Source organism: Macaca thibetana, chromosome 4 (genome assembly GCF_024542745.1).
Source record: "Macaca thibetana thibetana isolate TM-01 chromosome 4, ASM2454274v1, whole genome shotgun sequence".
Taxonomy (NCBI): domain Eukaryota; kingdom Metazoa; phylum Chordata; class Mammalia; order Primates; family Cercopithecidae; genus Macaca; species Macaca thibetana.
Genome location: NC_065581.1, coordinates 122,816,559 through 122,840,987, shown reverse-complemented (window position 1 = coordinate 122,840,987; position 24,429 = coordinate 122,816,559). Strand labels below are relative to the sequence as shown.

Here is a 24,429-nt window from a genome sequence, read left to right as displayed (position 1 = left end):
TCTCAGAGTTCTGGAGACTGGAATCCAAAATGAGGGTGCCTGCACGGTTGGGTTCTGGTGAGGATCCTCTTCCAAGCTGCAGATGGCTGTCTTCTGGTTGTATCCTCACATGGCAGAAAGAGGGTGACAGAGCTCTCTGGGGTCTGTTTTATAAGGGCACTAATCTCATTCACCAGCTCTGCACGCTTATGAACTAATTAGCTCCCAAAGGCCCAACCTCATAATACCATCACATTGAGGGTTAAGATTTCAACTTATGAATTTGGGGACAGGACACAAACATTCATTCATCCAGTGGAGAAATTAGGATTTAAGAATTATTTTCCTCATCAAGAAATAATGGTGAAGGCTAAGTAAGGACCAGGTAGCAGGAAGGACTTTCCAGTCAGAAGGAAGAAAGCACACGAGAATCACATCATTCATCTCTTTCTAGCCTTCTACAGAACGTGGCCTGTGCTAAGTACATTGGTGGAACTTTAGTAACTAGCAGTTACATTTCACAGAAAGAAAGAAAGAAATTGAGAAAGAACTATGCTTAAGGAGTCTGAAAATTCAATATTGTTCTGAGCCTTTTTTTTGGGAAAGCAAATCAAGCTTGAATTTGTCTCCAACTGTTTTAGCCAGAGTGTTCATGGAACAGAGATGAGAGTGACCATGGAGATGGTCATTACTTATAATTTATGTCCTGCTTCAGAAACCTGGGGACCTCCCTGAGCTAGTCGTGTAACTTACCAATATGCTATCAACAGCTCTGATGAAAGGCTGTGTTAGTCTGTTCTCATGCTGTTAATGAAGACATACCTGAGACTGGTAATTTATAAAGGCAAGAGGTTTAATGGATTCACTCACAGTTCCACATGACTGGGGAGGCCTCAGAATCATGGCAGAAGATGAAGGAAGGGTAAAGGGATATCTCACATGGTGGCAGGCAAGACAGCACATGCAGAGAAACTCCCCTTTATAGAACCATCAGATCTGATGAGACTTATTCACTATCAAGAGAACAGAATGGGACCCCCCACCCACCATGATTCAACTACCTGCCATGCGGTCTCTCCCACGACACGTGGGAATTATGGGAGCTACAATTCAAGATGACATGTGGGTGGGGATCCAGCCAAACCGTATCAGAGGTTGTATCTTCAGTAGCTCTGGAGTAATTCACAACTTTGATTTCTCTCAGGAACTTCAGAGGTAAGGGGAATCAGAGCTGAGATTTCTTTAACTCAGCAGTGAACACAAGAGACACAATCCCAGGGAAACAACCACGTCAACAGGGGGCTGTGGATTTCATGTCTTTGTATTTGGGTAGAATTATGCTTGGATGATTATCTTTACCCACGTCATCATTCTTGTTTTTAAAAACAAGTACATTATTCTACTTCCTCTCCTGATTTACAAATTTAGCTCAATGACAATTTATGCTTTCTTCTACCAATTTTTGTTGCTGTTGCTTACATTTCAAGCCAAAGCACTAAAAACTTGTTCTGAGCCTACCTTAAGTTTACTTATTTTCGACATAGAAGCTCACTGCCCCAAAGGAGTCTTTACATATTTTTTCCTCTACACATACACAAAGTGTTTTCCACAAGGATCTTTTCAAGTTGTTCTGGTTTCCATTGTGACTACTACATTGTACTGTCCACCCAAGAGTTCCTTGTTTTTCATGCATAATAATATTTAAAACCACATATTTCAGCCAATATTTCTGGTAGAAACTCCTACCTCAACAGAAGGAAATTAGGTATTCTTTTTGATTTATTAATTGACCATTAGGCATAGGCATTTACATGCATGCAGAGAAACAAGGGCTGCAATGAAGTCCAAGTGCTCAAAGAATAAAGTTTCCTGTAAACAAAACGAAGTGAAACAAAATGCTATTCCAAGAGAAACCCTATTCAGGGAGATTCCAGAGGGCATATCTTTTCAGCCTCAGGCAGAGAAACAGTACAAACATTTCTAGAGAAATTCTGGGCACTTATCAAAATATTCCCCTCACTAAAGCAAGAGGGCATTTCAAGGAAAAATTGAGTAATGATTTGGCAATGGCATGTGTACTGCAGGGCTTCCAATTTAATATTCAGGTTTCTCAACAGTCCAAATATCAAGTATTCCTGACTCACATTTCTATATACCTCTAAGGTATGTAAGTGATATTTTTCTTTGACCAGCATTCACTCAAGACACAATAAGGAAAGCTCTTTCTAGTCATTTTTTTCACATCCTCTTAAAAATTCTTTGGATTCTGTCCTGACATTGGCATGTTGCACAATAATAAAGTGCTACTCTCTTCTGCTCTTTTTAAAGATGAACAAAAAAGGGGTCATGTTTCAGTTGCCATTCTGTTACTTTTCTGATTCATACTTTTGGAATGTAGTTATAGATTATGGGTCATTTAAAATCGATAGGCAGGGCTGATTTCCCAGCTGCTGACACGGGCCTTATCCTGAAAATTACCTTTACTACTATTGTAAATTTCTAAAATTCCACCCCTGGGTATGTATTAATGTGTTCCCTACATGTTAAACTACAAATATCCAGGAAAGAAGGTAACCATAATAGCTCTAGTTCTAATGTTTATTTACAACTTTCTCAACTTTTTAGTTGGCAGCCCATTTTGATGAGGGTTAGAGAGAGAACAGAAAGCCCATAAGGGAGCCTGTACCTGAGGGAACAGAAAGCCCATGAGATGCCGTAAACGAAAGGAGAGAAAAAAAGGAGGGGACTTTCAAGGGAGGTTAAGCATGAAGGGTCACATGTTTAAGAGCCAACTTAATGTCACTTTCACCCTAAAGTCTTCCCTGTGTGCTCCAGTAGAAAGCAAGAATGTTTCCTCGTTCCTATTAACCGTGGTAGGATTCAGCACTAATATCAGGATATCCCCACATACTACCTTGCATTGTGGTAGTTTTTACAAATGCTTAATCTCCTGTTTTGTGTAAAAATATATTTTATAAACTTCTCTAATTTTTTTCCCCTACTTACTCTTAAGCTGGTTTGCCTAAACCTGAAGCAAGTTATTTTATACGGCAGCTAAATCTGGAGTGAAAGGTGAGAGAGGAAAACAAGGACTGACTAGGACTGACTTCCTTCCTGGGACAAATGATGCTCTCCTGAACTATGACCTCAGAGCACCTTTAGACACACAGAGCCTGCCTTTGGTTACAGGAAAAACATGCTCTAAAAAAAGATAGCAGTATAGCTTAAGCAAATATTCTATGTGGATAGAGTATGTGTTATTTGAATAATAACAGAGCTATTTATATTTGCATAGGTGAGGTCTTTATCCTTACTGCAATATAGCAACATTGTGATAATGTTATGATGTCAGGCTTTTGGTTAATTTCACACACACACACACACACACACACACACACACACACACACACTCTTTTTCTTTCTCAAATATAAATGTCATCTAAAGCTAATAGAAGTTAAATGATTTCCCTAAAGAACAGAAAGTCCCCTGTGGGAGGCCAAGGTGGGTGGATCACGAGGTCAGGCGTTCAAGACCAGTCTGGCCAACATAGTGAAACCTCGTCTCTACTAAAAATACAAAAAATTAGCCAGGTGTGGTGGTGGGCACCTGTAATCCCAGCTACTCAGGAGGCTGAGGCAGGAGAATCTCTTGAACCCAGAAGGCGGAGGTTGCCGTGAGCCAAGATCATGCCCTGCACTTCAGCTTGGGTGACAGTAAGACTCAGTCTCAAAAACAAAACAACAACAACAACAACAACAACAAAAGAACAGAAAGTCTCAGTGGGTGCTGAGAATACTATATCAAGAAAGGAAGAGTTCGGTCACTACACTTTAGTATCATAAATGCCTTACTGATCCTCTTCTAGAAAAGAATGCCTACACTTTGTTCCCAATCTCATTTTGGATTATTATCCTTCTGTTCATTCAGATACAAACCCCAGAACCACTTAATAGCCTCCTTTATCCCCAGAATCCAAATACCCTCAATTCTACTTTGGTAATGTTAAAAACATTCATTTTCACTGAAAATACCTTACTTTCAGTTTTCTATTCTACACACAAATATTTTAAACATCTAACCATTTCTACAATGTCAGAATTATTTCTCCTTTCAGTTTTGTCAGTTTTGGGAGGTTTTCTATTAGGTGCATATACATTTACAACTGCTGTATCTTCTTGTTGTATTGACCCTTTTAATTTTATGATATGTTTGATGTCTCCTGTAGAAATATTCCTTTGCTGGATGCCCTCTCTCACCACTCCTATTCAACATAGTGTTGTAAGTTCTGGCTAGTGCAATCAGGAAAGAGAAAGAAATAAAGGGTATTCAATTAGGAAAAGAGGAATCAAATTGTCTCTGTTTGCAGATGATGATTGTATATTTAGAAAACCCCATCGTCTCAGCCCAAAATCTCCTTAAGCTGATAAGCAATTTCAGAAAAGTCTCAGGATACAAAATCAATGTGCAAAAATCAGAAGCATTCCTATACACCAATAATAGAGAGTCAAATCATGAGTGAACTCCCATTCACAATTACTACAAAGAGAATAAAACACCTAGGAATCCAACTTACAAGGGATGTGAAGGACCTCTTCGAGGAGAACTACAAACCACTGCTCAACAAAATAAAAGAGGACACAAACAAATGGAAGGACATTCTATGCTCATGGATAGGAAGAATCAATATCATGAAAATGGCCACAGTGCCCAAGGTAACTTATACATTCAAGGCCTCCCCATCAAGCTACCATGGACTTTCTTCACAGAATTGGAAAAAACTTTAAAGTTCATATGGAACCAAAAAAGAGCGTGCATAACCAAGACAATTCTAAGCAAAAAGAACAAAGCTGGAGGCATCATGCTACCTGACTTCAAACTATACTACAAGTCTACAGTAACCAAAACTGCATGGTACTGATACCAAAACAGATATATACACCAATGGAACAGAATATTGGCATCAGAAATAACACCACACATCTACAACCATCTGATCTTTGACCATCCTGACAAAAACAAGCAATGGGGAAAGGATTCCCTATTTAATAAATGGTGCTGGGAAAACTGGCTAGCTATATGGAGAAAGCTGAAACTGGATCCCTTCCTTACACCATATACAAAAATTAACTCAAAATGGATTAAAGACTTAAATGTAAGACCTAACACCATAAAAATCCTAGAAGAAAACCTAGGCAATACCATTCAGGACACAGGCATTGGCAAAGACTTCATGACTAAAACACCAAAAGCAATGGCAACAAAAACCCAAATACACAAATGGGATCTAACTTAACTAAAGAGCTTCTGCACAGCCAAAGAAACCACCATCAGAGTGAACAGGCAACCTACAGAATGGGAGAAAATCTTTGTAATCTACCCATCTGACAAAGGGCTAATATCCAGAATCTACAAAGAACTTAAATTTACAAGTAAAAAACTAACAATTCCATCAACAAGTGGGCAAAAGATATGAACAGACACTTCTCAAGAGAAGACATTTATGCAGCCAACAGTCATATGAAAGAATGCTCATCATCACTCGTCATCAGAGAAATGCAAGTCAAAACCACAATGAGATAGCATTTCATGCCAGTTAGAATGGCAATCATTAAAAAGTCAGGAAACAACAGATGGCTGGCGAGGATGTGGAGAAATAGGAATGCTTTTACGATGTTGGTGGGTGTGTAAATTAGTTCAACCATTGTGGAAGACAATGTGGCGATTTCTCAAGGATCTAGAACTAGAAATACCATTTGATCCAGCAATCTCATTACTGGAATATACCCAAAGGATTAGAAATCATGCTACTATAAAGACACATGCACACGTATGTTTATTGTGGCACTATTCACAATAGCAAAGACTTGGAACTAACCCAAATGTCCATCAATGATAGACTGGATTAAGAAAATATGGCACATATACACCATGGAATACTATGTAGCCATAAAAAAGGGTGAGTTGATGTGTTTATGTCCTTTGCAGGGACATGGATGAAACTGGAAACCATCATTCTAAGCAAACTGTCACAAGGTCAGAAAACCAAACACCACTTGTCCTCACTTATAGGTGGGAGTTGAACAATGAGAACACATGGACACAGGTCAGGGAACATCACACACCAGGGCCTGTCGGGGGTGAGGGGTTGGGGGAGGGATAGCATTAGGAGAAATACCTAATGTAAATGACAAGTTGATGGGCGCAGCAAACCAACATGGCACATGTATACCTATGTAACAAACCTGCACATTGTGCACATGTACCCTAGAACTTAAAGTATAATAAAAAAAGAGAAATATTCCTTTGCTAAAAATTCGGTCATATGTTAACATAACAACTCTAGCTTTCTTACGCTTACTTCTAAATTTACACTGTTTTCTATCCTTTTTCTTTCAACTTGCTAGTGTTTCTGTATTTCATTTGTGTCTCTTTTAGACAGCAGTAGAGTTCTGCTTTTAAATCCAGTTTGGCATTTTTTTGACTTTTATTTTGTGTGTTTAGTCAATTCACATTTAATAAAATTATTTATAGTGTGGGTTTCAAGTCTGTCATTTTGCTGTGTTTTTAAATTTGTTTCATTTCTGTTTTGTTCTTCTTCCCTTTCTTTCGTGCTTTCTTTTGTGCTAACCAAATATTCTGCATTATACCATTACAAATCTTGTATTGACATTCTAACATGTCTTTTTGTTTCACTAGTGGTTGCTCTGGGTATTAAACATGCAACTTTAACTTACCAAAATCTACATAATTACTATTTAACTGCTTCCAGTTCAATATGGAAAATTTTCAGCAGTCTAGTTCTGTTTCTCCCTCCTTTCTTTGGAATGTTTTCATCTATATACAATATAATCCCAAGAGTATAGTAGTATAAATTTCACTTTAAATATGCATATATTTTGTAAGAAGTCAATAAAAAAAGTATGTGTCTGTACATGTAAAATAACTCATATATCACACATATCCTTTCTGTTGTTCTTATTTCCTGTATGTCTGAATTACCATATGATGCAGTTTTCCTTAGTTGGAAGAACTTTCTATAGCATTTTACATAGTGCAATTCTACACTATTTAATACAATTATTTTAATCAAAAATAATTTTAGCTTTAGCTAAGTATTTTAGCTTTAGTTTAGAATAATTTCTCTGACTATAGGTATCTTGAATTATAGGCTTTTTTCTTTCAGCGTTTTAAATATATCATTCCAATATCTTCTATCCTGATGCTAATCATATTGTTATTTGTCATATGTCAGATATGCCATATGTAATATGTCATTTTCTTTTGCTGCTTTCTAATTTTCTGATTATTTCTGGTTTTCATTAGTTTGAATTTGATGTGCCTGAGTATGATTTTCTCTGTTTTCCTTCTACCTGAGTTTCACAAAGATTCTTGCATTTGTAAGTTTATGTTTGTCAACAAATTTAGAAACTTCTATTCAATTATTTATTTAAATTTTTTTTCTCTCATTTATTTCAGTCCTCTCCTTCTTGGACTCTAAGTACATGTGTGCTGTACCAGTTGATATTGTTGCAAAACATTTTTATTTTCTTCTATATTTGCTTCCTTTCTATGTATCAGAGGGAATAATTTTTATAGAAAATTATTTGCAATTTGCAAGCACACTAATTATTTATATGCCACTTAAAATCTGCAGTTGAATTTATCATCAGGTTTTTCTTTTAGTTATAATTTCTAGATATAGAATTTTCAGTTTTTTATTTTCATTTTTTGATATCACTATATATTTACTCATTAATATGATGTTTATTATTTAATTATTTGAACAAGGTTTAATTTTTTGAAAATATTTGTAGTACTATTTTGAATTTTATAACTGTTATATTTAACTCCCAGTCCCACTTCAAATGAATTTCTCTTGACAGCTTTAATCTTTTTGTAAATTTTTTTGTATGACTTATAAACTTTAGTTGAATATTAGACACTGTAACCACGCTGCAATGTGTTTTCCTCTTCTGAGAATTGTTGAATTTTTGCTAATAGTCTCTAACTTGCCTGAACTCAAACTGTGACACCTATCTCCATGTAGTACATGGCACATATATCTCTGCTCAGTGTTTTGGGTTTTAGTAGCTGGGATTTTATTTCAACTGGCATCTTGGAAGTCTCCGTAGCTCACGCGAAAAAAAAATCAATATGACAAAAGGTGTGTGTGTGTGTGTGCACTCGCACATGTACATGCACATATATCTTTATTTTGCTGGATGAAAATGGACAATTTTAGAACCATCATACACTGAGAGTTCCTCCACCACACTGACAGGCCAAAGGATTATTTCTGGAAAAGATGCCACGTTGTTACATTTCCTCATTCAGTCTTGCTTCCCCTTCTAAAACACGATGAAATGGAAGCTCAGGAGCTTCAGATACCACCCAGCCTATCCATTCTATTTGATTTAAGCAATAGGTTATTGATTTTGACTTTGGAAGTTTATATTTACTTTCAAGAACTCTGTGTCCTGCCAACTCTGCCTGAGATTTTCTTTGTCTTCTCTCTTATAGTCATCAGGATTTTACCATACTTGGGGGCCCTTTTAAAATTATAGCTTAACACTTCAACGTTGTATTTCGTGCTGTCATCAAAGATAGCTGACTTAAAAAATAAAACCCAGAAATCTGAAAACAATTTAAATTACATGGAAGAGGTTCAAATAATGACCAACATTCGTCCAACATTTTGCAATTTTTAAGGCATTGCCCATCTATTATCTAATGTGATCCACACAATAAGTAGAATAGGTGTCACTATAATTGTAATTTTACCAAAATTAAGCTAAATGTTCAAAGTCTCTTAGCAGTTATAACGTTTCTTTACAGGATGCGTAAGACAATTCTGCTTTTATGTCCCCAGGGCCCATGTCATACTCCACTCAGCTTAGATTCTTTGGAAATATGGCAAGGGTCCATACTCACTTTGACTTCAAAACCAATGTTTCTTTCATTTATGCTATGCTTCCACAGCTATACTACTGTAGGACTAATAGGGATTATGTCAAAAATGTTAGTTTTAGAAATATATTTAACAATTCCATCTGAAAGTCCAATCATGAAAATAATGTTTATACTTTAATTTTAGATTAAATTCAAATCAGATACAGTTACATATAATTAAATGCCCATAACTCACATTTATATTTATATAGTGTATAGTTCACCAATTTAAGCAAAAATATTAATTTTAGCATATCATTATTTGGCATATGAACAACAAGGAAAATATATAGTGTTAATAATTTGAACTTCATAATATACGGCCAAACAAGAAAAAATGCTGTGACTATATTAATACATTGTCTATAAGGTTAGGCAGAATTTCAGGGTTAAGTCTGTTTTGTAGGAAACAAGCTTACCTTATTAGGAACAAATGTAGACACATAAAAGAATAAGAAATTTGTGGAAACATCATAGTCAAATCTTTATTTTAGTTATAGGCACTAATAACTGTTTTGAAGACAAAAGAATATGACAAAATTAGCTGTAATACTTTTGTTAATATTAATAATTACTATAATTTATTTTATTCTTATTTTTGTCAGGTTGCATAATACTGGGTGTTTTATGTATAGTGCCCTTTACTGCTAAATCTAAAAAGGAGACTTTATTACACTGTTAAAAAACTGCTTAATACATTGAATATTGTCTTTAAATATGAGCACACACAACAAAAACTGGATTTTCATTTAGGGATTACCATTTTACTTTCTACGAAATATTAGATAATACCTCTAATTGAGCTCTCTGTGTATTAGAACTCAATAAATGTTGAATTGCTAATAATTAAAGAAATTCTAAATTTCTTTATTAATCTAGCTCTGAGTATTTAAAACAAAGAAGTACAGCAAATAATTTTCTATTTTCTTCCAATTTTTACAATGATTTGCTGAAAGGGAAATGTCTCTTTTAAGAGGCAGTAGCCATTTCAAGTATGTTTCATGAATAAATCTACTGTTTATAGAACACAACTTTGTATTATGTTAACTGTGTCAGCATGATGAAGAACCCTGAAGACCAGTGTCCAGCAAGAGTAGAATAATAGTTCTCTTAAACTGCGCTGAAATCAGTTCTCATCCAAAGCGATGGCCTAGGCCTTGAAAACAAGAGGAAAAGTTTATTGTGACTAGCTAATCTGGAAAAGTAAGATATTGATTCTGGGGAAACCATAAAAATGATCACGTGCCCACGGACAGGAGTCTTGTTAAATTCGGCAGAGATTTTCATTTAAATCAATGATCATATATAAAAATAGAAATATGTAAACTAAGAGTGCAACTCCATAGTGGCATTTGGCTTTTAAACATTAAGCAATATTAAACTTAACATACTCATGTAGATTGTGATAAAGTAAAACAAAAATCAATTTGTGACATGACAGATGATTTCTTTGATATTGACCATTATTTCTATAATGGGTAATGAGAAACTGATTATAAAATGTATTAATATAGTACAGAAATAATTAAGCAAAAATATTACAGATAACTTTAAAATACTGATTTAAAAATCTTTTAAATGATATTGTTTTAAAAAATATTTCACTGGTTGAATCAGTTTGGATTCTAGACATAGTTGCCCATGCCGAAAGCACTGCCATTTTCCATGTCAAAATATTTTTTTTCCTGAAACTACCTAACTATTAGCAGCTGTCTGTGTGAGAATAGAGGGAGGATTGTTTTACTTCACTCAAAGATTAATGATATTTTATAACTTCACAAGAAGTTTTCAATTCTGGCTTTAATGGCAGGCACCTCCTTCTTGTCTCTTTTTATTTTATTGCCACGTTTTAAACATAATTATTCACGCTGTGGCACATTAAAATCATCTACAAAGGATTTTTTGTTTGTTTGTTAAAAACAAGATTTTGCTTGCTATTAACTCTGCAGAATTTCACTATTTTCTCTTTCATTTACCAGGTAAGCATTATAATCATTCCAATCATTTTTTTGCTCAAATATTTAATGCTGGTTAATGGAGATAAGAAAAAGGGTGGGATGGGGAGGTTTAATTTGTTCTTATTTTTCTTCAGCTTGTATTTTTTAGGTTCTCAAAAGAAGATGTAGCAACATTTCAATGATATAAATTAAGTCAGGAAGTAGTAAAATTATTATCCACATCCACAATTCCCTGACTTGCTACCAGAGTTGTAACTAGGCAACAGAACAGTCATAAGCCTACACTGGAAATAAGCAAGGCTTCCACCAGCCTGTCCTCTTCCTGATCGCCCCCTTTCACTTCATGTCAAAAGCCTTAGGCTTACTGGTCGCTTTTTAATCTTGTGTGTGATTCTTCCAGCAGGACACCCTCCAAATTATGAGAATTAAACTTTTTTTTTTTTGAGACGGAGTTGCCCAGGCTGGAATGCAATCGCGCGATCTTGGCTCTCTGCAACCTCCACCCCCGGGGTTCAAGCAATTCTCCGGCCTCAGTCTCCTGAGTAGTTGGGATTACAGGTACCCGCCATCATGCCTGACTACTTTTTGTATTTCTGTAAAGACGAGGTTTCACCATGTTGACCAGGCTGGTCTTGAACTCCTGACCTCAGGTAATCCACCCCACTTGGCCTCCCAAAGTGCTGGTATTACAGGCATGAGCCAATGCGCCCAGCCGAATTAAACTTATCAAGGATTTCCAACAAACTGTGTAACCACCCGTCCATCCTGCCATGAGGTCACTTTCTTGCTTTATGATTGTATTAGTCCATTTTCACACTGCTATAAAGATACTACCTGAGACTGGGTAATTAAGAAAGAAAAAAGGTTTAATTGACTCACAGTTCCACATGGCTGGGGAGGCATCAGGAAACTTACAGTCATGGCAGAAGGCGAAGGAGAAACAAGCATCATCTTCACAAAGTGGCAGGAGAGAAAAAGCATGCAGGAGAAACTGCCACTTTTAAACCATCAAGGTCTCATGAGAACTGCCCCACCATCACAAGAACAGCATGGGGGAGACCACCCTATGATATAATCACCTCACACCAGCTTCCTCCCTCCAAATGTGGGGATTACGATTCAAGATTGGATTTGGGCAGGGACACAGAGCCAAACCATATCAATGATAGATAATCACCATCTTGCAAAGGCCATTCTAGAATAGTATAGTGGGACGCACCTACTCAGGAGATTGAGGCAGCAGAATCACTTGAACCTGGGAAGCAGAGGTCGCCGTGAGCCGAGAGAGTGCCACTGCCCTGCACTGCACAGGCTGAGGTAGGAGGATCCCTTGAGCCCTGGAGGTTGAGGCTGCATTGAGCCATGATGACGCCACTGTACTCCAGCCTCTGAGGGGACAGAGTGAGACCTGTCTCAAAATAAATAAAATAAAATAAAATAAAATAAAATTCCTTAATAGCATATCATATCACTGAAAATAAAATTCCTTTCTGCACCTTGACTTACAAGACTCTGCATTATCTGATTGTTTGTATGTCTGCTTTCCTATTTTCTCCCCTTCACCCATTATATTTTACCCATAGCTACCTTCGTTTCTGCCTCTCAAGCTTATTCTATGTTTTTCTGCCTTAGATTTTTGTAGTAAGTAGATCCCTCTGCCTTGAATGTTTTTCTCCTAAATTTAGGCATAGCTGGCTCCATTTCATCAACCAGATCTCATCTTAAGATTTTAAGTGTCACCTTCTTGGAGGTACTTTCTATGGGTACTCAACCTAAATTAGCACACTCCATTCTCAGTTATTTTTTCCATCATTTTAAATACTTGCTGCTTAGTTTAGATAATAGCTTCACAAATTGCCATTGTATTTCCTTTACAAGAAAATCAAAATGTGCTCTAATACCTCTAAAATCTAAAGTCTACTGTCTCTTCATCTCTATAAATAAATTATTGGCTGCATAGTTCTAAATAAAATAGTGTGCCTATCCTTTTAAATAAATCAATCTTTTCTCCAATTGTAAAAAAAATCTCTGATATTAAATTCTGCATCAAGAGCCCTCATATAAAGGATAATTGATTTGGTTTCACAACATGTTTACTTCTATTCCAGTTTATCATTCTCCCATGGGGAATTTGATTTTGCTTTCTGTCATGCACACATACACACGCACATACAATTTCCATTTACTGCCAAATCCCTGAAAAACTACTTCACTTTGATATTTTAAAAACAGATCACAGAAAACTTGTACAGAATCAACTCAATAAAGCAAAACTATTACTTTCTGTTTGTGCTTGTCTCTTTCTGGCCAGACTTTTCATTGTACATCAACAGTATGTCTGTTGCTCAGTAGTTTTGAAATAATGAAAAGATAAAGTTTCCCACATAAAGTAGATCCTTTTAATTATTTAACTATATTTGACAACTGATTATATATTGCTTTATTTATTCCTTAGATAATAAATATCGTATCAATCAGGATCAGCTAGATTACAGTTAGTAATGACCACATATCTTAGTGGCTTATAGCACTGAAAGCTTATTTGGGGCTCACGCTATATTTCCCCTGTGGTTGGCTGGAGCAGCCACTCCACATCCTCCTCACTCTGGAATACAGGCTGGTGAAATCTCCACCACTTAGAATATGGCAGGTGGCTGTGTCAGGAGGAAGAAAAGATGACCAATTGTGCACTACCTCCTAACAACTCCTGCCTCAAAATGACACACATCATTTATACTCATATCTCATTTGCCAGACCAACTCATTACCATGCCTAACATTCAAAGGAAAGAGAAGAACAATCCTACATGTCCTGAGAAGAAGAATCACACCAGTGGCAAGCAGTCCCAATAATTCTCACAGTTATATCATGTAGAAATACAAAAAAAAAATCATGTATAATTGTATAAATTAACAAGAATCCAGCCAATCGTACTTTGCACAACGCCAGTCATCAAACAGTCTAGATATCTGTTATGAAAGAATGGACTAGATAGAATTAGGTCTCTTCGACTTCATATTTCCACCTCATCATATTTCCATTCTCCTTGAATTAATATTTTTATTGATGCTGCAGTATTCATTATCTCACCCAGTGCTACTGCAATGACTTCCTAACTTCTCTCCTTGCAGAAGTCTTCTTTATTATAGGTTCATTCTGATTAGTTTTCTATAACATCGTTTTAATTCTGTGGCTTCCTTGCCAACAAGATAAACAAAAACAAAAGACAAACAGCAAAAACTAAGCTTAACTGGTTCTGCATATCCTGTAGGATCAAGACAAGTACTTTAGCCTGACTCTCCAAACCTTCCACAATTTACCATCAATCAGTCATTCTCTCCTCATTGGCCTCTAGAATTCTACCACTGTAGCCAGGCTATTTGTTCACATTACCACATTTTTAAATTTTTTTTCTTGTAGTATAGTTTGAAGTCAGGTAGCGTGATGCCTCCAGCTTTGTTCTTTTGACTTAGGATTGTCTTGGAGATGCGGGCTCTTTTTTGGTTCCATATGAACTTTAAAGCAGTTTTTTCCAATTCTGTGAAGAAACTCATTGGTAGCTTGATGGGGATGGCATTAAATCTATAAATTACCTTGGGCAGTATGGCCATTTTCACGATATTGATTCTTCCTATCCATGAGCATGCTATGTTCTTCCATTTGTTTGTGTCCTCTTCTATTTCACTGAGCAATGGTTTGTAGTTCTCCTTGAAGAGGTCCTTTACATCCCTTGTCAGTTGGATTCCTAGGTATTTTATTCTCTTTGAAGCAATTGTGAATGGAAGTTCATTCATGATTTGGCTCTCTGTTTGTCTGTTACTGGTGTATAAGAATGCTTGTGATTTTTGCACATTTATTTTGTATCCTGAGACTTTGCTGAAGTTTCTTATCAGTTTAAGGAGATTTTGGGCTGAGACGACGGGGTTTTCTAAGTATACAACCATGTCATCTGCAAACAGGGACAATTTGACTTCTTCTTTTCCTAACTGAATACCCTTGATTTCTTTCTCTTGCCTAATTGCCCTAGCCAGAACTTCCAATAATATGTTGAATAGGAGTGGTGAGAGAGGGCATCCCTGTCTTGTGCCAGTTTTCAAAGGGAATTTTTCCAGTTTTTGCCCATTCAGTATGATATTGGCTGTGGGTTTGTCATAAATAGCTCTTATTATTTTGAGATACGTTCCATCAATACCGAATTTATTGAGAGTTTTTAGCATGAAGGGCTGTTGAATTTTATCAAAGGCCTTTTCTGCATCTATTGAGATAATCATGTGGTCTTTGTCTTTGGTTCTGTTTACATGCTGGATTACGTTTATTGATTTGCGTATGTTGAACCAGCCTTGCATCCCAGGGATGAAGCCCACTTGACCATGGTGGATAAGCTTTTTGATGTGCTGCTGGATCCGGTTTGCCAGTATTTTATTGAGGATTTTTGCATCGACGTTTATCAGGGATATTGGTCTAAAATTCTCTTTTTTTGTTGTGTCTCTGCCAGGCTTTGGTATCAGGATGATGTTGGCCTCATAAAATGAGTTAGGGAGGATTCCTTCTTTTTCTATTGATTGGAATAGTTTCAGAAGGAATGGTACCAGCTCCTCCTTGCACCTCTGGTAGAATTCAGCTGTGAATCCATCTGGGCCTGGACATTTTTTGGTTGGTAGGCTATTAATTATTGCCTCAATTTCAGAGCCTGCTATTGGTCTATTCAGGGATTCAGCTTCTTCCTGGTTTAGTCTTGGGAGAGTGTAAGTGTCCAGGAAATTATCCATTTCTTCTAGATTTTCTAGTTTATTTGCATAGAGGTGTTTATAGTATTCTCTGATGGTAGTTTGTATTTCTGTGGGGTCGGTGGTGATATCCCTTTTATCATTTTTTATTGCATCTATTTGATTCTTCTCTCTTTTCTTCATTATTAGTCTTGCTAGCAGTCTATCAATTTTGTTGATCTTTTCAAAAAACCAACTCCTGGATTCATTGATTTTTTTGGAGGGTTTTTTGTGTCTCTATCTCCTTCAGTTCTGCTGTGATCTTAGTTATTTCTTGCCTTCTGCTAGCTTTTGAATGTGTTTGCTCTTGCTTCTCTAGTTCTTTTAATTGTAATATTAGAGTGTCAATTTTAGATCTTTCCAGCTTTCTCTTGTGGGCATTTAGTGCTATAAATTTCCCTCTACACACTGCTTTAAATGTGTCCCAGAGATTCTGGTATGTTGTATCTTTGTTCTCATTGGTTTCAAAGAACATCTTTATTTCTGCCTTCATTTCGTTATGTACCCAGTAGTCATTCAGGAGCAGGTTATTCAGTTTCCATGTAGTTGAGTGGTTTTGATTGAGTTTCTTAGTCCTAAGTTCTAGTTTGATTGCACTGTGGTCTGAGAGACAGTTTGTTACAATTTCTGTTCTTGTACATTTGCTGAGAAGTGCTTTACTTCCAATTATGTGGTCAATTTTGGAATAAGTGTGATGTGGTGCTGAGAAGAATGTACATTCTGTTGATTTGGGGTGGAGAGTTCTGTAGATGTCTATTAGGTCTGCTTGCTGCAGAGATGAGTTCAATTCCTGGATATCCTTGTTAACTTTCTGTCTCGTTGATCTGTCTAATGTCGACAGTGGGGTGTTGAAGTCTCCCATTATTATTGTATGGGAGTCTAAGTCTCTTTGTAAGTCTCTAAGGACTTGCTTTATGAATCTGGGTGCTCCTGTATTGGGTGCATATATATTTATGATAGTTAGCTCTTCCTGTTGAATTGATCCCTTTACCATTATGTAATGGCCTTCTTTGTCTCTTTTGATCTTTGATGGTTTAAAGTCTGTTTTATCAGAGACTAGGATTGCAACCCCTGCTTTTTTTTGTTCTCCATTTGCTTGGTAGATCTTCCTGCATCCCTTTATTTTGAGCCTATGTATGTCTCTGCATGTGAGATGGGTCTCCTGAATAGAGCAAACTGATGGGTCTTGACTCTTTATCCAGTTTGCCAGTCTGTGTCTTTTAATTGGAGCATTTAGTCCATTTACATTTAAGGTTAATATTGTTATGTGTGAACTTGATCCTGCCATTATGATATTAACTGGTTATTTTGCTCATTAGTTGATGCAGTTTCTTCGTAGCCTCGATGGTCTTTACATTTTGGCATGTTTTGCAATGGCTGGTACCAGTTGTTCCTTTCCATGTTTAGTGCTTCCTTCAGGGTCTCTTGTAAGGCAGGCCTGGTGACAAAATCTCTAAGCATTTGCTTATCTGTAAAGGATTTTATTTCTCCTTCACTTATGAAACTTGGTTTGGCTGGATATGAAATTCTGCATTGAAAATTCTTTTCTTTAAGAATGTTGAATATTGTCCCCCACTGTCTTCTGGCTTGTAGAGTTTCTGCTGAGAGATCTGCTGTTAGTCTGATGGGCTTCCCCTTGTGGGTAACCTGACCTTTCTCTCTTGCTGCCCTTAAGATTTTTCCTTCATTTCAACTTTGGTGAATCTGGCAATTATGTGTCTTGGGGTTGCTCTTCTCAAGGAGTATCTTTGTGGCATTCTCTGTATTTCCTGAATTTGAATGTTGGCCTGCCCTACTAGGTTGGGGAAGTTCTCCTGGATGATATCCTGAAGAGTGTTTCCCAACTTGGTTCCATTTCCCCCCTCACTTTCAGGCACCCCAATCAGACATAGATTTGGTCTTTTTACATAATCCCATACTTATTGCAGGCTTTGTTCATTTCTTTTTCTTCTTTTTTCTTTAGGTGTCTCTTCTCGCTTCATTTCATTCATTTGATCCTCAATCGCTGATATTCTTTCTTCCAGTTGATCGAGTCGGTTACTGAAGCTTGTGCATTTGTCACGTATTTCTTGTGTCATGGTTTTCATCTCTGTCAGTTCGTTTATGGCCTTCTCTGCATTAATTATTCTAGTTATCAATTCTTCCACTCTTTTTTCAAGATTTTTAGTTTCTTTGCGCTGGGTACGTAATTCCTCTTTTAGCTCTGAGAAGTTTGATGGACTGAAGCCTTCTTCTCTCATCTCGTCAAAGTCATTCTCCGTCCAGCTTTGATCCGTTGCTGGCGATGAGCTGCGTTCCTTTGCAGGGGGAGATGCACTCTTATTTTTTGAATTTCCAGCTTTTCTGCACTGCTTTATCCCCATCTTTGTGGTTTTATCTGCCTCTGGTCTTTGATGATGGTGATGTACTGACGGGCTTTTGGTGTGGGTATCCTTCCTGTTTGTTAGTTTTCCTTCTAACAGTCAGGACCCTCAGCTGTAGGTCTGTTGGAGATTGCTTGAGGTCCACTCCAGACCCTGTTTGCCTGGGTATCAGCAGCAGAGGCTACAAGTGTACTTGTCTGATTCTTGCTTTGGAAGCTTCCTCTCAGGGGTGTACTCCACCGTGTGAGGTGTGGGGTGTTGGTCTGCCCCTACTGGGGGATGTCTCCCAGTTAGGCTACTCAGGGGTCAGGGACCCACTTGAGCAGGCAGTCTGTCCGTTCTCAGATCTCAACCTCCGTGTTGGGAGATCCACTGCTCTCTTTAAAGCTATCAGACAGAGTCCTTTGCGTCTGCGGAGGCTTCTGCTGCTTTTTTATTTGTTTTTGTTGTTGTTGTTGTTGTTTAGTTATGCCCTGTCCCTAGAGGTGGAGTCTACAGAGACAGACAGGCCTCCTTGAGCTGTTGTGAGCTCCACCCAATTCGAGCTTCCCAGTGGCTTTGTTTACCTACTTAAGCCTCAGCAATGGTGGGCGCCCCTCCCCCAGCCTTGCTGCTGCCTTGCTGTTAGATAGCAGACTGCTGTGCTAGCAATGAGGGAGGCTCCGTGGGTGTGGGACCCTCCCAGCCAGGTGTGGGATACAATCTCCTGGTGTGCCCGTTTGCTAAGACTCTTGGTAAAGCGCAGTACTGGGGTGGGAGTTACCCGATTTTCCAGGTGTTGTGTGTCTCAGTTCCCGTGTCTAGGTAAAGGGATTCCCTTCCCCCTTGTGCTTTCCAGGTGAGGCGATGCCTCGCCCTGCTTCAGCTCTCCCTGATCGGGGGCTGCAGCAGCTGACCAGTGCAGCAGCTGACCAGTCCGGCACTCCCTAGTGGATGAACCCAGTACCTCAGTTGAAAATGCAGAAATCACCTGTCTTCTGTGTTGCTCGCGCTGGGAGCTGGAGACTGGAGCTGTTCCTATTCAGCCATCTTGCTCCGCTGTCCTGCTACAGTAACCAAAACAGCATGGTACTGGTACCAAAACAGAGATATAGACCAATGGAACAGAATAGAGTCCTCAGAAATAATACCACACATCTACAGCCATCTGATTTTTGACAAACCGGAGAGAAACAAGAAATGGGGAAAGGATTCCCTATTTAATAAATGGTGCTGGGAAAATTGGCTAGCCATAAGTAGAAAGCTGAAACTGGATCCTTTCCTTACTCCTTATACGAAAATTAATTCAAGATGGATTAGAGACTTAAATGTTAGACCTAATACTATAAAAACCCTAGAAGAAAACCTAGGTAATACCATTCAGGACATAGGCATGGGCAAGGACTTCATGTCTAAAACACCAAAAGCAATGGCAACAAAAGCCAAAATAGACAAATGGGATCTAAGTAAACTAAAGAGCTTCTGCACAGCAAAAGAAACTACCATCAGAGTGAACAGGCAACCTACAGAATGGGAGAAAATTTTTGCAATCTACTCGTCTGACAAAGGGCTAATATCCAGAACCTATAAAGAACTCAAACAAATTTACAAGAAAAAAAACAAACAACCCCATCAAAAAGTGGGCAAAGGATATGAACAGACATTTCTCAAAAGAAGACATTCATACAGCCAACAGACACATGAAAAAATGCTCATCATCACTGGCCATTAGAGAAATGCAAATCAAAACCACAATGAGATACCATCTCACACCAGTTAGAATGGTGATCATTAAAAAGTCAGGAAACAACAGGTGCTGGAGAGGATGTGGAGAAATAGAAACACTTTTACACTGTTGGTGGGACTGTAAACTAGTTGAACCATTGTGGAAGACAGTGTGGCGATTCCTCAAGGATCTAGAACTAGAAATACCATTTGACCCAGCCATCCCATTACTGGGTATATACTCAAAGGATTATAAATCATGCTGCTGTAAAGACACATGCACACGTATGTTTATTGCTGCACTATTCACAATAGCAAAGACTTGGAATCAACCCAAATGACCATCAGTGACAGACTGGATTAAGAAAATGTGGCACATATACACCATGGAATACTATGCAGCCATAAAAAAGGATGAGTTTGTGTCCTTTGTAGGGACATGGATGCAGCTAGAAACCATCATTCTCAGTAAACTATCGCAAGAACAGAAAACCAAACACCGCATGTTCTCACTCTTAGGTGGGAACTGAACAATGAGATCACTTGCACTCGGGAAGGGGACCTTCACACACTGGGGCCTATCATAGGGAGGGGGGAAGGGGGAGGGATTGCAATGGGAGTTATACGTGATGTAAATGACGAGTTGATGGGTGCTGACGAGTTGATGGGTGTAGCACACCAACATGGCACAGGTATACATATGTAACAAACCTGCATGTTATGCACATGTACCCTAGAACTTAAAGTATAATAATAATAAAAAAATAAATAAATTAAAAAAAATTTTTTTTCATATTTTCCTACATTGTTGCTAAAATAGTTCCACTGGTTCAAACTGTCAGTGTAAGTCCAACCTATTCTTCAGAATTAATTAGAATTTCATCTTACCATGAAAGTTCATTCTGCAATCACCAGGAAGTTTGACATTGACTTCAGACAAAATCTTAGAATGTAACGCTTAATTAACAATTTGTATTGTTATATTGTGAGTTAGCTGCATGTGTTAGAATATCTCAGACTTACCAAGTCCAAAACTGAACTCTTGAGTTTTCTCCCCGAAACTGTTTCCTTCCCCGTCTTCTCCAACTCTGTGATTAAAAACTCCACTCAGTTGCCTAAGTGAAATATTTCAGGGTATTCTTTGTTTCTGCTTTCTCTTATACTCAATATCTAACTATAAGCAAATCACCTTCAAAATATCCCATATTCAATTACTTCTCATCACTTCCTTTTTCACCACCATAGTTGATATGATACATTATTCTCTCTTACCTGGATTATGCAACAGCCATCTAAATAGTCTCCTTGTTCTTACTGTTAAACTCCCTAGAGTCTATCTTCCATATATGTCAGATCATGGTCTCATCTACTCAGAAACTTCCAGTGACTTCTGTAGGGAGAAAGATTAAAACTTCTTTTTTTTTAACCTTCTTAGGTTCAGTGGCTTGGGCCTGTGAATTACACTTCAAAAAGACAGATCAACAGGAAAAAAGAACCCCAGAATTTGTTTATGCATGCAATGTACATATATATAGAAGAACTTAATGATGGGTAACTCAAAGGTGTGATTAGAATTTGGAACCTATATATCTTAACAAAGAAAGATAAGTTTGTGGAGAACTGACAAAACAAAGGAAAAGGAAACTAGGCTTCCAGGGACAGTCAATTGAGGGAAGGTAAATATATAAAGGGAAACTAATGGAAGATAAGGGTTATTTTAGTAAGGTTTGTTCGTGCAGACCAATGTTGGTGCTGACATTCCAACTCCAGTAACAATGGTTGTTTTCCTCTTCATGGTATGAGAGAAGGAAGGACATTCATGTCCTGCTTTTAGGCAAATCAGGGGAGGACAAAGAGCTCTTTCTGTTTGCTGCTTCATAATTGCCTTCAGCTCAAAATAATCATTATGCCAATGTAGCATATCATGGGGTGGCATATTTTGATCCCCTTCACTAGTTTATCTTACAAAGCCTGTTCTAGTCACAAGGTACATAACTTGGTCTACTACATTCTCTTAGAAAGAGAAATGAGAAGCTATCTCCTATCATGTTAGAAAAGAGGTTGGGTGGGGGAGGGGCAGTTTGTGAGATCAGGGAGTTGAGTGGTTTCCAAGAGAAGCTTTGTACCCTGCCCCTCAGATAGAGGCCCAGGAAGCAGGCAAGGCCACAAAGAGAGAAGGGCTGCTTGGAGGGGGCCAGGCTGATGAAGACTGATAGGCCATTAAGGGAATGAAGAAAGAGCCTGAAAGAGACTTACTTACCAGACTGACATCCTATGTGGACCAATGGCCAGCGACCAAAAAGGTTGATATCTACTGATACAAGTAAGTCAAAGACCACATTTCTTTTACCCTCTCTGCTGAAGAAAGCAAGAAACTTGATGAATCAGAAGGACATGGACTGATTAAGGCAGAATGAAACATAAACACAGAAATTTCCAATTGGGTTGAATTATTTACAAATATATATTTATTAATCTACTTGATTTGTGGAATAACATTTATATACTCCCTGGAACATAGAAGGTCAATTTATTATAGTTACTATTCCTGCTATATTTTATTTTATGTGTATGTCCATCTCTTTTTGGTTAATCTGATGCTTAATTGTATGTGTCAACTTGGCTTGGCCATGGTGTTCAGATATTTGGTCAAACATTATTTTGCATATGTCTGTGAAGGTGTTTCTTGGATGAGATTAACATCTGAATCACTGGACTTTGCATAATGTCCTCTAGGTGCATTCATGTTGTCATAAATGACAGAATTTGTGTTGCTGAAACAATTTTTTGCTGCTCAAAAAGTCAACACCAACTTTTATTTACATAAGAGTAATATCCAGTTCAAGAATGGTAAGGATCTCACTGTCATCAGGGCTGAGGTTTGAAATCCACTTTGAGTACACTGCAAAGAGGGCTGATGTTGACTAATATGCAGATAGGAAAGGGCAAGTCACATGTGTGGTGAGGAGCCAGACACTGAATGGTTAAAATAACTAGGGCTGTCAAAACTGAATGAAGGAAGGCTCAACAGAGAGATGATAGCTGTTTTCAGATATTTGAAAGGCTTATTGTGGATGACAGAATGTGCTTGTTCTGAATGGGAGTTGAAAGCATGAATGTTTGATTCAATCCACAGAAAGAGGAAGCTTCTCACAGTTGAGTGTGCATCAATGTTAAGGGATTCAAACAGATGTTCAATATTCATTTTGTCTGGAATGTTGTCAGAGGATTCCTGTGTGTAGAGGAATGTGGTCTTGGCACTTTTCAGTTTAGGATAATCATAAGAGGGTGGGCAGAGACAACTAATATTAGCAAACTTCAGGAAATATGCTGAATGCTTCATGTCATTAGAATGTCTAATGACATCAGAATGTCTCACTGAATCTGCCTAACAGCTCTATGAGTTAAACATTACAAGCATTATTATTCTTATTTCACAAATCAAGCTTAGTTTACATAGCAAACTGCCAGAGTTCACAATGCTGAGAAATTGTAGGGGCAAGTTGAGAATCCAGGTCTATTGCATTAAAAGACTATATACTTTCCACCATACACTCCATTTCCCTAACATGCTTTTTCAAAAGAAAAGAACAAATTCTTAGTTTGAGGACAAAACTGCCAAAATATACAGATTTTATTAACAAACTGACCGATGACAGGCACCGATTCATTGAAGTATTTTAGCTATGATTCTGATCATGTATTAATTTCAATGCTTAAAATTATGAACATTTTAACATATAGTAATAGCACATGTGAAAACTACTGTCTTCTTGATATATGTCCATCTTTTTTTGGTTAATGTGATGGTTAATTTTTTTATGTGTTAACTTGGCTTGGCCATGGTGTCCAGATTTGGCCAAGCGTTATTCTGTATGTGTCTGTGATGGTGTTTCTTGGATGAGATTAACATTTGAATCAGGGGGCCTTGCATAAAGTCCTCTAGGTCCATCCATGTGTCACAAACGACAGAATTTCTATCTTAAAGGTCGAACGGCATTCTATTGTGTATATATTCCATGTTTTCTTTATTCATTCATCCACTGATGGACACAGAGAGAAAAAGCAAATGATCCCACTTACATGTGGAATTTGAAACAAACTAATAAGAGTAGAGAGTACAATGGTGGTTACCAGAGGCTAGAGGGTGAGGTGGGGTGGAATGGTGAAATGTTGGTCAAAGGATACAAAGTTTTTCAGTTAGAAGGAATAAGTTTTTGAAATCTATTTCACAGCATTGTGAATATAGATAATAATGCCTTGCATATTTCAAAATTGCTAAATTTCAAATGTTCTTATCACAAAAATGATCGACATGTTAATTAGCTTGATATAATCATTCCACATGGAATGTCAAAATATAAAAATATCACATTGTATCCCACAAATATATACAATTATAATATGTCAAAGACAAAAATAAATGTCAAAAAGAAAATCAGAATAAAAACTATTAAAAAAAATCGGGGGACTATGTACAAAGAAGATTATCCTCCTTTCCGTAGGTAAGCCTCATCCAAGTGGTTGAAGGCCTTAACAGACCAAAGACTGATCTACCCTAAGCAAGAAGGAATTCTGCCAGACTGCATTTGGATTTGGACTATAACTCTTCCCTGAATCTCCAGGCTGCCTGACTGTAAATTTTGCACTTGTACCTCCACAATACCTTAAAACTAAAATATATCAATCTATGTACATACACACATCT

At 37.6% G+C, this 24,429-nt stretch overlaps 1 long non-coding RNA gene across 1 annotated transcript; it reads right to left on the bottom strand.

The window, feature by feature from the left end:
- Window positions 1-11,541: 11,541 nt before the first annotated feature.
- LOC126952642 (uncharacterized) lies at window positions 11,542-22,072 on the bottom strand. Its single transcript, XR_007724976.1, has 3 exons — window positions 21,982-22,072; window positions 20,994-21,111; window positions 11,542-12,295 (listed from the first exon to the last, which is right to left on the bottom strand). It is a non-coding gene; the product is annotated as an uncharacterized LOC126952642 (long non-coding RNA).
- Window positions 22,073-24,429: the final 2,357 nt, after the last annotated feature.